The following is a 15,348-nucleotide window of genomic DNA, read 5'->3' as shown; positions in this document are numbered from 1 at the left end:
GAATCAGGTGATGGGACCCCATGGACTGTAGAATCTTCTCTCTTCTATGCATCTTGTCTTCGCTGTTGGAGGGCTAATTTGGAGAACCACTTTGGAGTCTATGGCCTCTTGGGATTAGGGCTGGGGCTAGGAGGAGGGAAGACTCTAGGGTGCAAACTTTAAGGAAGCACTCACTTTAATGTGTTGACCCTGTACTTATATGACCCTGACCCTGGGAGTAAACAGCTCCTTAAGAATGAGCCACCCACAGTGTAAATCAACTATACTTCAGTAAAAATAATTAAAATACAATAGAATAGAATTGAATTGTTAAATTAAATTAAATAAGAATGAGCCACCCGCTGAGCCAATTTTAAGGAGGCACTTGCACTCAAAGTCGTACAAGCACAGACAGCACCTGAGAATGATGTCTCCTTAAATTCTGCTTCCTTAAGGAGTCTTGCTTGCCTCACCCTATTCTTAGTGTTGCTTAGCATACCTGGTCAGGGTTTGGGATGCAGGAGGCTGCAAGTCTGTACTTTTTGTGGCTGTACTTTTGTCTTATATTGCACTACAGATGCCTTAAGGAGCTTCGATTAAGATATTGAAATTAGAGTAAAATCCTCCCCTTGTGTGCTGTTGGCACAAATGGTGTATCTCAGTCTTAAGAAAGTCAAAAGAAACGTAGGAAGATGCTGGTTCATCTCACATGTTTTAAAAGGGGAAACAGACTCAACGTGGTGAATATCCCAAAAGAGCACAAGAAATGGAAAATTTGTAGTTGCTGGGTTTGGGTGAGAATACAAATAGAAAAGTCATAATTCTTTCTTCTGAAGGATTTAACTTATAAAATATCTTGCCAATATCTGGAGGCCCATCAGTAACTTTTCCCAGCCTAGAGGTGTGGTTCCCGTAAAACAACCTTAAGAATTCCTACACAGAGAACAAGTTCAAATACATTTGTTGGGCTGGATGTTTGACATTTCATTGGGACCAGAAATGTTGTTACCACTTGCTTGAAAATCTACTGCTCTCTTCACATAAACATGGAAGTAAAAGCCTCTAGGACACCAGTGTATTTCAGTTGCCTTATTGTCATATAACTGGGAATGGAAGGAGAAAAATGGGGTCAGATGGGGTTCAAGTTCACAAAAAAATAGAAATAGATGTTCAGACCAGGACCTGTTTCTCAGAGTTTATGAGACACTTGACCCATTGTTTTCCGCCCCCTCACTCAACTGTTTAGGAAGACTGCTCCCTGGTAACTCACATGGTCACCCTGTAATCAAAAACCATCCTCTGGAGAATTCCCTGGCAGTCCAGTGGTTAGGACTCGGCGCTTTCACTGCTATGGCCCTGGTTCGATCCCTGGTTGGGGAAATGAGCTCCCTCAAGCCGCTTGCCACGGCCAAAAAACAAAACAAAACAAAACAAAACAAAAAGCTATCCTCTGGCCACACCAGAGGATAATTCTAATTGGAGTCACAGAATCCTAGAAATATGTTTGCTTTGCTGAAGAGACAATTAGTCGAAATGGTTGATCATGGGTCTTTACAATGACGAGCTTTTAAATCAGACAAACCTGAGTTCTAACAAGAACTCTGCCTTTGGCTATACATGTGAGGAACTTATTTGACTTCTCTGAACCTATATTTATAAAATAGGGAGAGTAGAAGATACCAGACAAGGTTGTTGTGAGTGTTAAAGGTGATAATGAATATAAAGACTCTAAACAGAAAAATTACTCAACAATGTTATTTTCCTTACCCCTTCTAGGATTATGGATTGAACTCGAAGTGTCAGAGATTTGAGAAGGAAGCTATTGGGTCCCCAAATTAATTCTACAAATGGAGAAACTGAAGTGAGTCTAGTGGGGTCACATGACTTGCTCAATTCCACACTGTTACAGAACATCCAATTCAGAATGAACACCCAATTTTCCTGTCTAGCACCTTGCCCCTAATTTACTAGACAGAGACACAACATAGAAAAAGAGAGGCTAAATTTTGGTGCCCCATGGTGCAATTTCTCCTTAGGTGTTCATAGGCACCTACAAACAAATTCCTCATTCAGCCTCAGGTCAGTCATCATTAAAGTTGCCACCTTAACCTAGGAATGAAGTTTAGAAATAGAAATGGTTTTCTACAATATTGGAAACCATGACATCAAAAAGCTCACTCAGTGAGTATGATTAGCTGAACAGAGAACCACACTGCCTTGTTTTAAATCCATGCCTCCCACCAACGTCCCCAAACCATGGCACCTCTCACTGCGCTTTACTTTTAATTACAACTAAAGATTTTCCCCTATACTTTGTGAGAAGTCATTGCCAATTACAAAAAATCACAAAGAAGATAAGATTTAGTGTTTGCATTTTTACCTTGTCTTCAGGTTGGTTAAAGTTCTGTTTGGTGAGCCCAGATCTGTGTCTGCAACACACAGACACACACGGCTCTCAGCACCCACAGTTTGCTCCTCCCATGTTCTCAGAATTCGGTTGCACAAGTCATTTTTTCCTCGTATCTTGATCTGACTTAAAGTATTTATACAAAGGGGTAGAGAATGAGCCAGCTGACGTATGCATTGTAAAATATACTACTCCCCTGGGTCAACATAGTGACCCAAGAGATGTAGGAAAAAATTTATGAAACATTTAATGGCATGGATTTTATATAATAACTTGAGTGGTATTTAAACATTAGCTGTAATGTGTATGTCTATGTTACTAACACTCCCTGGCTATGACAACAAATTATTGGTATTTAAAAGCCAGAGAGGAGGCATTTTGCCTTGAGAACTGGCAACAGGTTTCTTTCCCTGACTCCTAAGATGAGGCATAGTGAATGAAATGCCATTCTGTCTGGCCTGAAGGTGGCCAGGAACTGAGTAATTCTTGCTGAGTAAGAACTTCAAACTTACCTCATGGCAAATGTAGGCAGGATTCCCACAAGAAACAAGTTACAGATCAGCTGTAGCTCCAACTGAGAGAGAGACCAATACAGTATCTCAGAATGTTAGAGACAAAGGGGCCTTAGAGAGCATCTCTTCAGAGATTTTCAGCCCCTACTAAGAACTAATTTCTATACTGTGACCCAGAATCTATATTCAAAACTGAAAAAAGAATTTCACAAACAAAAAATTAAAAATAGAACTGCTACATGATCTAGCAATTTCACTTCAGGGTGTTTATGCTAATTCAGAAAGATACATGCACACCAATATTCACTGCAGCTTTATTTGCAATACTAAAACCAACATATCACAACAACCTATATGTGTCCATGGATAGATGAATGGATAAAGAAGACATGTTACTTATATGCAATGGAATATTCTCAGCCGTAAAGAATGAAGTCTTGCCATTTGCTGCAACATGGATGGATCTAGAGAGTATTGTATTAAGTGAAATGGCAGAGAAAGACAAATACAGTGATGTCAGTTATAGGAGGAATCTAAAAAGAAAACAAACAAACAAACAAAACAAAATGAAAACAGACTCATAGATACAGAAAACAACCATGCCTTAAAAGTATTTTCTCTAAAAATAGACATATATTTTTGATTTATTTGTGAAGAACCTCCCAACAAATTATTAGCTAACACTAATGGGGAGCAATTAAAGTGAAATCCAGGCACTTGTACCAGCATCTTTTTATCAAATTACACACATATATACATACATAAAGGTAGAGGCTTTTGATTTTTAAAGACAGTGTCCAAACTACAAATATATGCAGAGGAAGAAGAGACTAATTAATGGAAGGAAAATATTCAAGGCAATAAAAAAGGGGGGAAAAGCCAGAATTTAGATCCTTTGTATTTCCGTTAAATGACTCCTGATTTGTGTAGGTAACATAAAAACAGGCACCAAATACTTGGTTACAACAGGAAACAAATTCAATAGTTTTCCTTTTATAACTTTACAGTGAATTTTATAAAATTGTTTTACACACAGGAACAAAAACTTGGATTATGGTCTTCACAAAACAAAATGGGCAAATGCCCACCTTACCTCTTGATTAGGCAGTGTTTGGCTTTACCCTAATGAATGTGAAAAGGAGATGGCACACGAGCCAGTAGAAAAATGCCCTATGGTTCCACTAGGTCTCAGAAAGGGAAGGGAAGAATTGAAACTATCTAATTACGTATAACATTAGTAAGAGACATCGTGGATCCATAGACTGTATTTCCAAGGAAACCTTGCCCTTTCAGAGAACCAACTCACCTCCCTGAAGCACTGCCGCTAGCGGTCCTCCCTTCTGGGTAAAGGGATACAGGAAACATGGTATTATTTGTTGAGCAGTTGACTTGCATGGGGACCCTTGAGCAAGGGGAAAAGGGCAGTATTTGTTGTGCTTTGGAGAGAAATGGACTTATAAATGATGCAAAATCTTCTCTAGAGTGTCAAAGAAACATACCTTGAATCAGACTTCCACCAATTTAGAGAACTTCACTTCTCTCATATACAGTCCTGAGGAGAATTTGGATTCAAGAAGGAAAAGAAGGGTTCGCAATGAAAGAAGAATTCTATCAACTTCACAGAGACTCATCTTCACAGTGATTCGTCTATGTAAATTCTGTTCCTCCAGAGTCCCAAAGAACAGATATATTTGAAAAAAACAGTCCATAATTCACTAGTTGACTATTCACAAAACCAGATTATTTGCAAAGAAATGGCTGGGCATTGTTCAATGGCTTCTGTGTTATTAACAAAAGAACATTGCTGGTTTTTCTTGCCTATAAAGTCGCTTGCCTATAAAGGCTCTAATTAATAGCTAGGAGTGAAGGTGTGTGTCCCTGCCTATTGTTCCAGATGTTTAAAGGAACAGATCATAGTATGTGGTCACTCCTGGAGCCCTAATTCCACAGAACTTGCACCCATCTAGTGGTCCATGGCTATTGCATTTGCTTCATGATGCAATGAATGATTCCCATCCAGAATGCCCTAATTTAGGTATATATGGCAAGGATTTTTTTTAATGACCTGATATTTATTAGGTTCTCAATAAACATTAATTTCCATTTCTTTACTAAAATTGTTCTTTTTAAATTGAAGTATAATTGATTTACAATGTTTCAGGCGTACAGCAAAGTGATTCAAATATATATATATATATATATATATATATATATATATATATATATATATATATATATATATATATATATACACATATATGTATATAAATGTGTATATCTATATATTCTTTTTCAGAGTCTTTTCCATTATAGGTTATTACAAGATACTGAATATAGTTCCCTGTGCTATACAGTAGGTCCTTGTTGTTTATCTATTTTATATATAGTAGTGTATATCTTGAGGAGGAACCAAGATGGAGGAGTAGAAGGACGTGCTCTCACTCCCTCTTGTGAGAACACCAGAATCACAACTAGCTGTTGGACAATCATCGACAGGAAGACACTGGAACTCACCAGAAAAGATACCCCACATCCAAAGACAAAGGAGAAGCCACAATGAGACGGTAGGAGGGGCGCAATCACAGTAAAATCAAATCCCATAACTGCTGGGTGGGTGACTCACAGGCTGGCGAACACTTATACCACAGAAGTCCACCCACTGGAGTGAAGGTTCTGAGCCCCACGTCAGCTTCCCAACCTGGGGGTCCCGCAATGGGAGCAGGAATTCCTAGAGAATCAGACTTTGAAGCCTAGTGGGAATTGATTGCAGGATTTCGACAGGACTGGGGGAAACAGAGACTCCACTCTTGGAGGGCACACACAAAGTAGTGTGCACATCGGGACCCAGGGGAAGGAGCAGTGACCCCGGGAGAGACTGGACCAGACCTACCTGCTAGTGTTGGAGGGTCCCCTGCAGAGCAGGGGTGGCTGTGGCTCACCACGAGGACAAGGACACTGGCAGCAGAAGTTCTGGGAAGTACTCCTTGGTGTGAGCCCTCCCAGAGTCTGTCATTAGCCCCACCAAAGAGCCAGGAAGTCTCCAGTGTTGGGTTGCCTCAGGCCAAACAACCAACAGGGAGGGAACCCAGCCCCACCCATCAACAGTCAAGTGGATTAAAGTTTTACTGAGCTCTGCCCACCAGAGCAACAGTCAGCTCTACCCACCACCAGTCCCTCCCATCAAGCCTCTTAGATAGCCTCATCCACCAGAGGGCAGACAGCAGAAGCAAGAAGAATTACAATCCTGCAGCCTGTGGAACAAAAGCCACATTCACAGAAAGATAGACAAGATGAAAAGGCAGAGGGCTATATACCAGATGAAGGAACAAGATAAAACCCCAGAAAAACAACTAAATGAAGTGGAGATAGGCAACCTTCCAGAAAAAGAATTCAGAATAATGATAGTGAAGATGATCCAGGACTTTGGGAAAAGAATGGAGGCAAAGATCGAGAAGATGCAAGAAATTCTTAACAAAGACCTAGAAGAATTAAAGAACAAACAAACAGAGATGAATAATACAATAACTGAAATGAAAACTACACTAGAAGGAATCAATAGCAGAATAACTGAGGCACAAGAATGGATAAGTGACCTGGAAGACAGAATGGTGGAATTCACTGCTGTGGAACAGAATAAAGAAAAAAGAATGAAAAGAAATGAAGACAGCCTAAGAGACCTCTGGGACAACATTAAACGCAACAACATTAGCATTATAGGGGTCCCAGAAGGAGAAGAGAGAGAGAAAGGACCAGAGAAAATATTTGAAGAGATTATAGTCGAAAATTTCCCTAACATGGAAAAGGAAATAGCCACCCAAGTCCAGGAAGTGCAGAGAGTCCCAGGCAGGATAAACCCAAGGAGAAACACGCCAAGACACATAGTAATCAAATAGGCAAAAATTAAAGACAAAGAAAAATTATTGAAAGCAGCAAGGGAAAAATGACAAATAACATACAAGGGAACTCCCATAAGGTTAACAGCTGATTTCTCAGCAGAAACTCTACAAGCCAGAAGGGAGTGGCATGATATACTTAAAGTGATGAAAGGGAAGAACCTACAACCAAGATTACTCTACCCAGCAAGGATCTCATGCAAATTCAATGGAGAAATCAAAAGCTTTACAGACAAGCAAAAGCTAAGAGAATTCAGCACCACCAAACCAGCTCTACTACATACCTATTTTTAAAAGTAACAGTGTTCATAGCACTTGGTTGTAAGGAGAGCAAATGCTCAAAACAACAGAACAAGTGAGTGTCAAATGAATCCAAAAAACCAGGCCTTCTAACTATCAGTCTCCTACACTTGCCACTGCCCTGCCCACGTTTTCTTCTGAGATGGATGAAAGTCAAATGTGCCCTGTTCCACGCCCTCTTAGTCTCCTTCGTTGGCTCCTCCTATTCACTCTGTACTCTAAATCTTGATCCCTTTTCTCTTCCCACTTTTACTCCAGGAGATTCTACCCCTTCTCATCAATTCCAAGACCACCTACCACTGAGGACTCCCATGTTTGCATTTCCGGACCTAACCTCCTTGGACTTTATGTTGCAATGCCTATTTGACATCTGACAGGCATCTCCAACTTCACCTTAAAATCTGCCCTCATCATCTCTCTCCCAAACCTGCTGAACTCTCCAGCTTTCTCCATCTCAGTAGCTGGGCTTTCCATTGGCCCAGTTGTTCAAGTATGACATTTGTGGGTGATCTGTGACATCCCTATCTGCCCCATACTTATGCAATCCATTGCCAAGTGCTACTGATTCCTCCTCCAAAATATATTTCAGGTCTGTCCACTTTTCATCATCTCTCCATGGACTCCCTTGGTCCAAATCACCATCGTTTTTCACTTGAACCCTTGCAGTAGTTTCCTCACTGCTCTCATCTCTTTCATTCTTACCCTTATCCAACCTGTTCTCTAATACCATCCAGAATGATTGTCTTTAGACACGAGGTGGATCAGACTACCTTCCTGCTGAGATCCCTTCGAAGACTTTCTGTGTTCTTGATGTTGCCTACAAGGCCTTTCCTGATCTGGCCATGCCACCAGTGCACCTATTCTTCACCCCTTTCCTCCTCACTCCAGTAGGGGGTTGAATTATATCCCCCCCCCAAAGATATATCTAACTCAGCCCCCAGTAGCTGTGAATATGACCTTATTTGGAAATAAGGTCTTTGTAGGTTAAATTAAGTTAAGGCTTTCAAAATGAAATCATCCTGAATTACACAGGTAGACTCTAAATCCAACAACTGGTGGCCTTCTAAGACAAAAGAGAGTGAGATTTCAAACACAGAGAAGGCAGGTGACGATGGAGACAGGGAATGTAATGATGTGTCTGCAAGACAAGGAAGTCTAGAGCCACCAGAATCTGGAAGAGGCAAGCCAGGATTCTCCATGGAGCTTTCAGACTGAACACTGGCCTGCTGATTCTTTGATTTTAGAATCCTGACCCTCAGAACTGTAAGAGGATACATTTGTGTTGCTTTAAGGTGCTAAATTTGTGGTAATTTGTTATAGGAACCTAATATACTCCCTAAGCTCCCATAGGGAGCTTATGTGCAAAGCAAAAGCTTGACTTTCAAGCCTGTTGTCACCACTGTGAGTTTAGAAAATACACTGAGAAACTTCAGCAATGTCTTTGTCCTACATGGTACACTCTTTCCTCTTGAAGGCAGGTACATGGAATGCCTAAAAGGTGGCTACGAGGAACCAAAGGAGAAAGTAACTCTCAAACATTATCTCGAAATATCATCTGCTACATTTAAAATTTAAAAAGTAAACCAAATGAAAACTATACAATAATTAGGAATTATTTGCATAAACCCTGTTGCATCCTGTAAATGAATACTGTACTGCTCTTGAGAATGGTTTTATAGAAAATGCTTATTGACACAGAAATATATTCATAATACATTAAGTACAAAAATCAAGTTTAACATAGTATATGAGATATGATACTTTTTAAAATGGAATTTAAATATATGTGTATTATATTCTGGAAGGATATTGGCATAATTTTAACAAAGGTTAGAGTTAAGGGAAGAATTATTAATGAGTTTTTTTCATTATGATTACCTATAATTTCTGATGTTTATACTGCTGGGTAAGTTTTTGTAAGTACTGTGTCTCTTTGTATTTTCCATGGATTTAAGAGGGTAGATCCTATTCCATTAATTATTGTCAAAGTTTACTTCTAATATTTTTTTCATAAGGTAGCCTCTCACTTTAGAAATATTCAAACTGAGGTTCAGAGAGGTCTAGTTGGAGAATATAATTATACTTCAGTAAAAAAATGTTTATCCAAAGCCCATCAACAGGTAGTAGACGTACAGTACATGCACTTTCCACTTTCTCTTATGCTCTCTCCAGTAGAGGAACTGTGGGTCATATAAGAATGAAAAATGAGGCCAGCAGCATAGTAATTTGACCAAATGGATAATAGAGAGTAGTGTTAGAGCAAAAACAAGGGCTAAAGTTTGTGGGCAAAAGCTTGAGGAGATATTTGTAAAGTCTCAAAAACTCACCTGAAAGGTACTTAGTAACTACAAAGGAATAAAAAAATAACTCGGCAGCGGAGAAACCTAACAATCATCAAACTATCCAAGTGATCAAGGTAAACGTCACTGGCAATAAGATGTGTCAACGTGATGAACACCCTGACATGGTGCACTGAGGACACATCATTCTTCTGCTTGTCTTGCCCAAAATGCAAAATCTCACTCCAATTAGGAGAATACATCGGACAAATCCAAATTAATAGACATTCTATAAAATAATCAGTACTCTTCAAAATGTCAAGGTCACAAAACTTTTACAGACTGAAGGAGACTAGGAAGACATGATATCTAAATACAACGTGAGACCCTGGGTATAATCCCAGAAGAGAAAGAGGACACTTGGGGAAATAATGGGTAAAATCCAAATAAGGTTTGTAGTTTAGTAAATAAGGCTGTCCCAATGTTAATCTTTTATTCTTGGTGTCTGTACTATGGTTATGTAAGATGTTAAGATTATGGGAGGACTTCCCTGGTGGCGCAGTGGTTAAGAATCCGCCTGCCAATGCAGGGCACATGGGTTCGAGCCCTGGTCCATGAAGATCCCACATGCCGCAGAGCAACTAAGCCTGTGCGCCACAGCTACTGAAGCCCATGCGCCTAGAGCCCATGCTCTGCAACAAGAGAAGCCACAGCAGTGAGAAGCCCGTGCACTGCAACGAAGAGTAGCCCCTGCTCACCACAACTAGAGAAAGCCCATGTACAGCAACGAAGACCCAACGCAACCAAAAATAAATAAATAAATAAAATTGATTCTTGAAAAAAAAAAAGATTATGGGAAGTGGAGTGAGCGATATAAGGGAACTCTTTGCACTATGTTTGCAACTTTTCTGTAAGGTGAAAATTCATTCAGGATAAAAGATTTTTTAAAAAGTAAGTGCTTAGCAAAAACAAACAAACAAAATAAATGCTTAGAACATGAATAAAAAAAAAAGAAAAGAAAATCTCTAATTTTTTGAGTCCCTACTATAAGCCAGATTCTGTTCTAGAGGTAGTCCTGAATGAGGCGGCCAAATTCCATGCTTTTACCCCTTTTGCAGATATCGCGTACACTGAGCAACTAAAGAGGAAAAGTGGAGCTGTTAAATACAAACTGAAAAAATTTAATGAGTAGAAATTTAATAAATATTTATAATGCCTGATTGAAAGAGCCCATAAACTGTTTTACCAGTAAGATTCAAGACTTAACATTAAACAAACACGGTACATCCCCCGCACCCTCCCCTCCCTCCTGCGACCAAGCCCGTCATCTAGTGGTGAGATGGGGAACTGCAGGAATATATCTATAGCTTCGAAGTTAGTGTTGGTTCGCTCAGAATGTTTAAGGATTATAGCACTTTAAGAGGATCTGTGGCAGAAGCAGTGTTAGAACCCAGGTTTCCAAATTGCCAGTCTCACCCCTCCAACGTCCACAAATGTACTGAGTAGCATTACAGCAATAGTGCAGAGGATGGAACATGGACACTGCAGCCAAGCTGCTTGGGCTCAAATCTTGGCTCTACAATTAACAACCTTAGCAAGTTACTGACATTCGCTAAGTCTTGGTCCGAATGACCCAGTAACCTGGCATCACATAGAGTCGTGGCGATCAAACTGGTTTAAAAAATACTTTAAACGGTGTCTGGCAGGCAGTAACACCTCACTAATTCTTAGCCCTTCTTGCTGTCGACGTCACGGTCTCCCACAAGCACAGATTATGACTTATATGCATCTCCTATTATTGTCTCCTCAACCAGGAGGAGCCCAATACACATTAATTGACAAGGAGATTGTAACTTTAGCGTAAAGGTTGAATAAAATTTAGCTGCATAAGTGGTTTGCTACTGGTTATATTATTTAACTTTATGAAGCTTTGTTTTGGAGGTGCCAGAAGACTCTTGACCCTCCCTGACAATTTTGCTTAACAAATCAGCAACCACTAAACAGCTCAGCTCCCTGTGACCAATGCCTTGTGCTCAGTTAGGCTGGAATTCCTGCCACTTACAAGCATCATTGCAGTGGGTCAGCTGACCTCAGGGGTCACTGACTCTCCTAAGCTGTAACTTAGATGTTCTGGGGAATCCAGTTCAACACAAGGTATATCTTAAACCACCTGATATATGTGGGAGGATACAAGCTCTTTCATCTCCTTTTTCAGAAGAGACCGTGGATGTAGAAATAAAACATTTTTCCACACTGCAGCCTGGGCTGCCTTAACTTAATTATAGAACAATCCTACTAGAATTGTCAGCTCAGCTCTGCCAAGGACCAAATTTACTGCATTCACCGCCATCCAGCATATCTCTCTCAGACCAATGCTCTTCATTTTCCAACTCTAGAACATCATAGGTACTCAAAACATCAAAGTATTTAGGGAACGAATTCTTTCATTCATTCAACTGATATTTACTGAGCATCTACTATTCTCCAGGCATTGTTGGTGCCGGGACAACAGAAAAAGGTTTAGGAGAAAAAAGAAAAAAACCTGCCATCATGAAGCTTACATACTAGGGGGGAGAGATTAGCAATAAACAAAATAAATAAATAAAATATATAATGATAGTGTTAAGTGCTAATGAGAAAAGTGGAAGTGTGGGTATGCACTGAGGTTGCAACTTAGGCAGAAGCTTGGGATCTGTAAGTGAGCTAAGATCTGTAAGTGAAAGTTAGGAGCACGGCTGGGTCCCAGATGGACCCCTGGAAAGAATTGGCGCCCGGATGTCCATGACGCATGGAGAAAGCTGCGTCTCTGAAGAGGAAATATAAAGCATTTACTTTCTGCCCCTCCCTTTCCATTTGCGTCCTTAGTGATTCAAGTCTACACCTGCTGGGCAGAAAGTACAGCTCTGAGGAGGAAGTCCTTTAAAAGCCACCCAGAGCTGCGTTGAGGAGGCTTTCTGGAGAAGCACTGACTCCCTAACCTCCTTCAGCTTCGCTAATGGGGAAGCATTGTCGAGCCTAACCTCTGTTCAAGAAAATAAGCTGTCTTTCTCAAAAGAATAACTTGAACCCATGCAAGCTGGCAGTGCCACACTCAGCGTTCGAAGGGTCGCCTGGGTCACGTGCATGGCACAGAGCCACTCAGCAGGAACGACTCCCACCATGACCCACGCTGCCTGGCCTGAGGCACTTCCTCCCGAGGTCTTCCGAGCTCTCTTGCGGAAGCTTCAGCAATGTGGAGCTTCAGCCGTCTGCTGGCAGATAATTCCTGTCCCATAAAAAGAACCCAGGAATGAGCTCAAGCAGGAGTTATTCTGTGACTTTCGTTTAAAAGCTTGCTAAGAGCCACAAGCCACCCCACCTCAAGTGAGTTAGGAGGTAAGATTCAGTACCATGTAAGAGAGGCTAGAGATGAGGGGGGGTAGGGATGAAAGCCAGAGACAAAAAAAAGTTTGGGGTGCGCAGTAGCCAGAATCAGCTCTGTGAATCAAGCGCAGCCTCCCCAGGGCTCCTTCTGTCTCTGTGACACACAGCTCTCTTGTCCGTGTGGCATCCCAGGTTGATACCACTGCCCAAACTTAAACGGTAAAGGCAGACTGCACTGCACTTACCGACATGAGAAAGCCCTTCACGGCCAGGGATTTTTCTCTTCGTCCTAGGCCTGCGACATGTCCTCTCTTAGTCAAAATTAAACCGGTCTACAAGACACAGACTAGAAAAGTTAGGTTTAAAATTATAGCCCTGCTATCCACTGTGCCCATAAGATTCTCATAAGAATACTTGTATTCAACCAACAGCACAGAACTAAAAAGAGTCCCAAATCGGCCCCGTCTTTCTCTGCTCAGAGCAAGTGTTTTCTGATGTGAGCCCTTTCCAGTTGGGGGTTTCTGTCATTTGGAATCGTCATATCCCCGGTTAGGGCTGAATCTCCACCTCTTCATCTTGTTCTCAACTCTTTTTTTGTTGTTGAAGTATAGTTGATTTACAATGTTGTGGTAGTTTCAGGTGTACAGCATAAGGACTCAGGTATAAATATGTGTATATAGATATATACACATATATGTGTATATGTAGACATTCTTTTTCAGATTATTTTCCATTATAGGTTATTACAAGATATTGAATAAAGTTCCCTGTGCTATACAGTAGGTCCTTATTCTCTTCTATTTTGAGATCCAAGAAGAAAATGATGATTTTCTTAGCTTTCTTGCTATCTGAGAATTGGGCTGATCAAAGAAGGTCTTTTTCATCCTTGGTCTAGATTGTCCCTCTGTCATTTTTCCAATTGGAGTGGCCATTCTTGTACTCCTTTTGAGTTTTCCTTCCAGATGGAAGGACACCCATTAGCATAACTCTCTGTGCTTCTCTTTACTCTTTCCCTCACTTCTCCAAGTCTTGCATGCATGTAGTCTATTTGGGAAATTATCTCAGGGAATAGAAGCAGAAGAGAAGGGGGAGTGAAGCAGGGAAAGAAGGAAGCTAATACAACGGTTGTTATAAGCTGGCCACTGGTACCTGACCCCATGGACCTTTGGAGGGATCTTATAACATGTATCTCAGAACTGTCCACCCAGACGAAAAATGAAGGAAGCATTTATCTACTGGCTTTCCTCCCCATTGGTCGAGGACGGTCCCACGGGAGCTCACTCAGGTTGTTCTTGAGTGCGCATCAAGCATGCACATCCCACACCAAAGCATCGGAAAAGCCCTGGAGCTAGAAGCAAAGGGAGGGGAGGTGCTGCCAGGGTGCCATGCACAAAGTTACTTAAAGCCTGTGCAGAACTGGTAGCTCACTAGCATCTAGATTCAGAGGTGGGGAGACAGAATTTGAAGTAGCTCACAAGAGGGGTCCAACACGTCTAACCCATGACACAGCCTGCTGGTGGGTTTAGGAGAAGAGCTGCCCTCCAGTTTCCTTACGTGGGCACTAGCTGTTCGAATGAAGCCCATATTCTAGTGTATTCCTCCTGGCCTAGGTTTTCCTGGGGCAGCACCCCACACTGAGAGTGCAGTAACCCTTGTGATTAGGTTGTACATCTGTCTCATTCTCAGGACCAGGACCAGAAAACCCATTGTTGGCTCATACTTAATCCTGGCTTTCATCCAATCTTTATCTGCCATACATATTTGGTTCTCCATCTGCCTGAATCCTTCTACATTCTCTCAATATTTTTTGGGACTCAGGTGAGGTGAGAGGGTGGGCCTCCTAGCCTCGGACACGGAGCATGGGCTGGAGAGCAGAGCACAGGCGGGGTTTCTACCTCTACCTCTCCCTCACCTTGGGCAGGTACCCACTAGTGTCCCCTGTACCTGATAACCTTCTTCAGAAGTTCAAGGAGGAGAATTTCAAGAAGGAACCTGGAGGCAACTAGGAGGGCATAAGTGATCTTAGTAAAGTGTGCTTGAATGGTGTTCCAAGCGAAGGATCTAGGATGCAAGGCACTGCAGAACAATTTCGAGAAGAACCCTCCCTTGACGTAAAGTTGTGACATTTGACAACGCTGGAGGAAGCAAAGTTAAGCTGCAACTTTAGCCTATTCAGACAGGGGAAAAAACACAATGAATGGTATGTATCCACAACCTTCCTGGCCCTCTGTCTTCCCAGAGGAAGGAGGTCAGAAGAGCAGTTGAGACAGGACCACTTCTGTGGCTTCAACAGGGACAATGGATGAAGGCTGAGTATGGGTACGAAACAGAGAAGCAAAAGAGTTACTGTGGAACTGAGAGCCTCTGGTGGGATGAAACCAAAACCAGAGTGGATTTGGACAAACAGGAGCCTGCTTAGACTGACTTAGTTTTTCCTGGGCACTTAGATGGGAGTGAAGGTGAGGAAGACTTTGGGAGCATCTGCTCTGTGTGTGGGAAATAGTAAGGGGTCAAGAATGTTGATTGGGAGGAGTTTTCATTTGCATTATGAATGTCATCCCCATTTGTAGGGTTGTAAAATTTAGCAATTAAAAATACAGGATGCCCAGTTAAAT

This window comes from Eschrichtius robustus, chromosome 14 (assembly GCF_028021215.1).
Source record: "Eschrichtius robustus isolate mEscRob2 chromosome 14, mEscRob2.pri, whole genome shotgun sequence".
Lineage (NCBI taxonomy): Eukaryota > Metazoa > Chordata > Mammalia > Artiodactyla > Eschrichtiidae > Eschrichtius > Eschrichtius robustus.
This window is presented reverse-complemented; position numbering follows the sequence as displayed.